The sequence below is a fragment of the Delphinapterus leucas genome, chromosome 16, assembly GCF_059928025.1.
Source record: "Delphinapterus leucas isolate spDelLeu-1000000601 "Yukka" chromosome 16, BTC_Dleu_Yukka2, whole genome shotgun sequence".
Lineage (NCBI taxonomy): Eukaryota > Metazoa > Chordata > Mammalia > Artiodactyla > Monodontidae > Delphinapterus > Delphinapterus leucas.
In genome coordinates, this window is record NC_143144.1 from 55,781,231 (window position 1) to 55,787,575 (window position 6,345).

General features: G+C 38.7%; 1 long non-coding RNA gene across 1 annotated transcript in view; it reads right to left on the minus strand.

Annotated features, from left to right (window-relative positions):
• The window catches only part of LOC111172462 (uncharacterized), a 30,845-nt gene extending 26,014 nt beyond the window's left edge, over positions 1-4,831 (minus strand). The window contains exons 1-2 of the long non-coding RNA XR_002643945.2: positions 3,647-4,831; positions 2,795-2,853 (exon numbers count right to left, since the gene is read on the minus strand). This is a non-coding gene — a long non-coding RNA (uncharacterized LOC111172462). The remainder of the gene's footprint in view (positions 1-2,794; positions 2,854-3,646) is intronic.
• Between the last annotated feature and the right edge of the window lie 1,514 nt (positions 4,832-6,345).

Below are 6,345 nucleotides of genomic sequence, written 5' to 3' on the forward strand. Positions count from 1 at the left end.
CCATCGAGAGATGAATGGATAAAGAAGATGTGGCACATATATACAATGGAATATTGCTCAGCCATAAAAAGAAAACGAAATTGAGTTATTTGTAGTGAGGTGGATGGACCTAGAGTCTGTCATATAAAGTGAAGTCAGAAAGAGGAAAACAAATACCGTATGCTAACACATATATATGGAATCTAATAAAAGAAAATGGTTATGAAGAACATAGGGGCAGGACAGGAATAATGATGCAGACGTAGAGAATGGACTTGAAGACACGGGGATGGGGAAGGGTAAGCTGGGACGAAGTGACAGAGTGGCATGGACATATATACACTACCAAATGTAAAATAAATAGCTAGTGGGAAGCAGCCGCATAGCACAGGGTGATTAGCTCGGTGCTTCGTGACCGCCTAGAGGGGTGGAATAGGGAGGGTGGGAGGGAGGCGCAAGAGGTTGGAGATATGGGGATATATGTATATGTATAGCTGATTCACTTTGTTATAAAGCAGAAACTAACACTCCATTGTAAAGCAATTATACTCCAATAAAGATGTTAAAAAAAAAAAGTTAAAAAAAAGAAAGAAGCTGCATTTTCTGTGAAAAAGGGTCTTGAGAAAAGCAAACTGATAGTAGAAATTCAGAGAAGTTACTGGTTAATTTTCATTCAGTAATAATGTGCTGTAATGTGGTACAGAGTTTATTTTAGTGATAGAAATTTTAGTAGCTATGTAAATGACTTTATTCCTATTTAGGAGTATTAGTATTTAGTCTTTAAAAGTTAGGCATATAGGCCTTCCAGAATCCTGTGAGGAAAATTATAGCTATAGTCATATTTAAGAATTGAGGGAATTCCCTGACTGTACAGTGGTTAGGACTCGGTGCTTTCACTGCCAGGCCTGGGTTCAATCCCTGGTCGGGGAACTAAGATCCCACAAGCCACACAGTGGTGGGGACGGGATTGAAAGGATTTTGAACATTCTGGATCTATCCATCATGAATGTAAAGTAACTGCATGTATCTCATGTTTAGACAGACCACTGTGTATTTTGAGGGTAAGATATTGTTTGTTGACTTTTCCCAAATCCCTTTCATGATACCTCACATCTTGTTGGCCTTTCTGGCTACAGAAGAACACTTAGTTGATTATCTCCAGATAACAGTCTATACAACTGTATAATAATTCCTATGCCTTCTTCCTGGTTCTAACTGAAAGTGCAGGCATCATTAGACATACTATATAGTTGGGATAATTTCTTTAGTTACATTATTTTACACTTGCCCACCCCAAAACCTAAAACACTTTTCTGCCCATTCACATAGTTTCAAACTATTGTGCAATTATAGTTTATTTTCATCATTCATAACTCAGACACATTTGTACATTTGGAATAATGGCATGCTTAATCACCTCCAGAATACTCATAAAAAGTTAATAAAGATATGAAATAACATTTTCCAACTTTCGTTAAATTGAAGATCTCTGTGATTCCTTTCTAAAAAGTCTCTATGTTGGCATTTCAATTTTTATCATCCTCTTCAAGGACCAAAACATACTACAAATTAACACAACACTGTGACTCAACTACACTTCAATAAAGTTTAAAAAAAATTTTTTTTAAATGTACTCCACATTTGACGACAATCAACAACAGTAAGCAGAAAAGATGTTTGGAAAGAAACACCACTGTTTTTTAACAGTGCACTTTTGCATTCAAAAAAATGTTAGCAAAATATTTTTGCACTGTTGATACTATTATATTTTACGTCAACTTCAAGTAGAACACAATTTTTAAAAAAATTGTATTTGCAATATGAAATGAAGATTTGCTTAATTCATTCAGTAAATATATATTGAGCATTTACTACATGCTAGGCATTGTTCTAGCTATTGGGGATTCAGAGGTGAAAAAGACAGACATGATTCTTACTTTTCCACTAGCAAGAAGCTTATGTTTTATCTTGAATCATTTACATTAAAAAATACATAAACCAGCAATAAAATGTTATTAAGTCACAGATGTCATAGAACTGAGGTTGAAAAGGAGCTCAGAGATCACCTATGGTCTGTCATCAATTCCAAGATGCACAGTATTTTACATTCTGACATCTCTGAAATCAGCCACATCTTACAGTGTGGTCAGACCAGGCAGCAATAGAGTTGTCACTGCTAGCATGTGTGCATCAAAACTTATGGAATGAGTGTCAGGGGCTTGGAAGAAAATCCAGCAGATAATGGTGAAGGCACCCTTTTAAGGATTTTTGATGACTCAGGATTCAATAAAGTATAATAGTTCGAAGTGTTCATCTGTTACAGCAGAGGAAAATGAAATTCAGAGAGGTTAAATGACTTGCCCTAATTCACAAAGCAGAGTAGGCAGGACAAGAGTCCAGGTCTGAGTTCCAATCTCATTCTTCTTCTACCTAAGTCTTCAGTTAATGGAAGGAAAGCCTCTAGTACACGGCTCTAACTTTGGGACCAGGGGCAAAGATCCTAATCCCTCTTTGCCTCATTTCTCTATCTGTAAAATAGGAAGTTTAAGAGACCTAATTAATATGTTACTTTAAGTATTAAGTGAGATAATGCATGTATAGGACTTAACACAGAGATTAGCAAATGGTAAGTGCTCCAAAAAAGTTAACTATTTGAGATCAAACTTTACATTTGGTAGAAAATAAACTGATCATGAATTATCCCACAAATACAGATCACTATATGAAGCTCACATCTAGTCATTGGGTTAAAGTTTCAGAAAACTAAATAGACTGGTCAAACGTTTGAACTGATTAGTGTAATAAAAATGTCCACCTTAACAATGCTTTTGTCCAGGTCCATGTGGTACTGTGCCAAAACCCCAGCAGACCTACCTGCAAGAAACCATACAAAAAGTAAGAATCTCCCCCTCCACCCCGACCATCAAATTACCAGTACTCTAATGTGTACAAATGCACTTGTAAACACAACCTCAAAGAACACATAAACAAGGAAAAACATTTAAAATGTATAACAGAGCATTCATTTTTGGTTTCTTTGAAATACTACTACAACTGTATATATTAATACTAGTACAAGAACTACACGTTTGGAGCTTAAAATGCACCACAGAGAGACATGATTTGGCCAGAAGAGTGAGAGTAATAACTGTTATGATTTATATATTACTTTATGTATTACAAAGCACTTTCTCATCCATTCTCAACTCAGTGCTTTGCACATAGTATGTAATTGTAAAAACAAATCCCAGGTGCTTTCTAATGTCATTTATTTTCCACTCAAACAACAGAATATTCAGAGAAGGGGTAAATGTTCACATTTCTTTTTTATTTTCTTCATTTTTAAGACTTTCTAGGTCAGCTCTTTTAATTTTGAGAGTTTAAGTGAAAATCCAAATTACAACACATTACATTACATTGAATCAACCTGCTTTAAATATTAGTTTCCATATTTTTGTTCCTATAAAAATAGTAATATTCTGTATGTCTTCACACATTATCAGCTCATTACCTATTTCAGACAAATAATGGTTTCAATTGAGATTTGGAATCCAACAGATATACAGTTAAGCATTTAGGAAGTAATTTTAACTTCTTAAAATTACTTAATAAGTAATTAAGCACTTAAGAAGTAATTTTAACTACTAGGAAATATTAATCAACTCACATTTGTTCCTGTTTCACCCGATGACAAAACCTATAGGGCACCCTGCAAGAGAACTAACTCAAATTAATATATCTAAACCTAGAATTACTGTTGCACTTTCAGAACCTTCTGGCAATTAAAGCCTTATCGTGAGGTACAATTCTGACATCTTCATGTTTCATCATAACTGCACAGCAGCAAAGCTCAGTAAAAGAATGTTTTTGGTAAAATCTCGTAAGCACTAGCATGTTATCCAAATTTAAACCTTAAAAGAAAACCACATGACTCAACATGCGAACTTTCCCTATTCTAAAACTTACTAACATTATTAGTTTGCTTGTATTTGGGACAAAAAAAAAAAAAACCAATCACATACTGCATTATATCAATACATATCCTAGATGTTTTTGAAGATCAAAGTTGAGTAAAGTTGGGCAGGGAAGAGCTCTATGGCTTACTCGGAGCGCCCCTTGGTGAGAAGCATCTCAGCCTCTAGGGGCCAGGCTCCAGAGGGGTAGGCAGTTCGGGGCTGTACTCTAGGGCGCCCCCAGCCTGGCCGCCTCAGAGTCGCCAGCGCGCCCCACCTCTCTCTGTTCTAGACTCCGGCCCACCCGCTCCTCCCCGGCCAGCCACCGCACTGCCCCCTCAGCTCCTAAGCAGCTGGAAAAGCCCGGAACAGAAACCCGGCACACAAAGAACTGCTGGGTAGGAAGTGAGGCTCCACCCTGCCAAGAGGAGCGACTCCTCTAGAAAAACTTGGCGGCAAGTTAACAGGAATCGCGGAGGCGCAGTTTCTAGGACCCTTTGGGACACCCTGCCGCCCAGCGATCTCATCTTTTGTCCTTTGACAGGCCTCCTTGAAGCCCCAAACTCTGAGGGCTTCCCGAGCAACTCTTAACTCGACCTCCATTGCGGTCCATCACTGATAGCAGCCATGATAACTGCATCCGGGTGTGTCGGGAAGCCGCGCGTAGGCTCTCCCGGAAGTGACGCTAGCGCGGAAGGATCGCGTTCGGCTGAGAGGGGCTGAGGTGAACAGTCAGCCGAAAGCCGGTGCGGAAGGGAAGCTGTTCGTGGCGGGGAAAGGTCGGGGACTTTGTGACAATCAACTCCCTAAAATAGATATCACGTGTCTGGCATTGTGCTTAACACCAGCATCGCCGTACCACTTAATCCCTTCTTCAACAACAGTCCCAGGAGAAAGAAATTTTATTATTTCCATCTTATGTACGGGGAAGCTAAGGCTAAAAGAGGGCAAGTGATTTAAGATCATAGAGCTAGTATTTGGTGAAGCTGGTGTAACCGCGTTGTTTTCGCTGCAGAACCTGTGTTTGAAACCTCCTGCGTCGTGCTTCTATTTAGAAAAGTTCAAACCCCTGGTGCTTGTTATCCCGGTGAGCCACTTCTGCAAGGGCTGTTTACCTTCAGCTCTGCATCCTGTTGTCCTAGAAGTGGGGCCGAGTCACAGCCCTTGTGCATTTTACGGTGGGCACAAGGCCGAGCGAGTGCCCGGGTCACCATTGCTATACCGATGACCTGAGATTTCTCTTGGTCTCCTATCCCTTGACCCTGCACCAGCCCTCACAGTGCAGGTTAACTAAGGAAACTGGCACTGGCTATTCGGCTCGGGGAAACATTTAAACTCCTGTCAGGTACTTGTAAATTCGGGACTGTTAAGACAACTGGAGGTCACCATCATCAAATGCAGTCTCTGACCTTAACAAAGGGCTTGACAAGTGTTATCTTGGACTTTCCACCAAGTGAATTATGTTTCTTCTGGTTTCTGTTTCTTTAGAATATGACTGAGAATCAATCCTTTGATCTTATGCCTACATAAACCCTCAAATAACGAAGTGTGAATAGCCACTAAGGTCATATTTTTGTAAAAACATTATGCATAGAAAAAAGCACTAACAAATACTTCAAACTTAACAGTGATAGTACTTGAAGAGTGGCCATTGAATCCTTTCATTTCTTTTATATTCGTCTACTTTCTATTTTCCATATCTGCTATATCTTTTTAATATAGACAAATTGTCCACAGTAAAACCTTTTTAATTGCCTGACATTATAATGAAGACAAAGATATGTTGTCACATTTTGACAGATGACAGTCCTTGGTGCAAGTCACATAGTGGAAATCCTGTTTGCCTGGAAGAGCATTGAGGTTTTATCAGGGTATTATCAAAATACAGTTTGGGTCAACAAGCCTCACAGGAAAAATGAAACAAATGAGTAAAAATTGATGTTTTTCACTAACTGTTATATAAAAAATATACTACAATCAAAAGTTTTTCTTCTAAAGAAAAAAGAGAGGAAGGTATTTTGGGTTCTTGAAATTCTAGGGAACAAGTATAGAAAGCTATTTTTATTCTGCCTTCTTTGGGGTACAGATTTAAGCAATTTATCTTTTTTCAGACTATGCAAAATAAAGACTTCATTCTCTATTCTCTCCCTATATGGTGGAAAGAGAGAAGAGAGAAATGAGAAGAAATCAGGAGAAGAAGAAAAGGTGGAGGAATAAAGGAAGAATCTGATATTGGCGTTGAGGTTACTTTGGAATTCCAAGGTGGCATGTAGCAACCGTCTCATCCGAGTCCTGGCACAAGCCCAGCTGCCCATCCAAAGGTAGATTCACATATACAGTGTCTCCACTCACACACTCAGCACCCACAATGATAACTGTGGCCAAAATTCACTTTGTACTTTTACAAATTAAA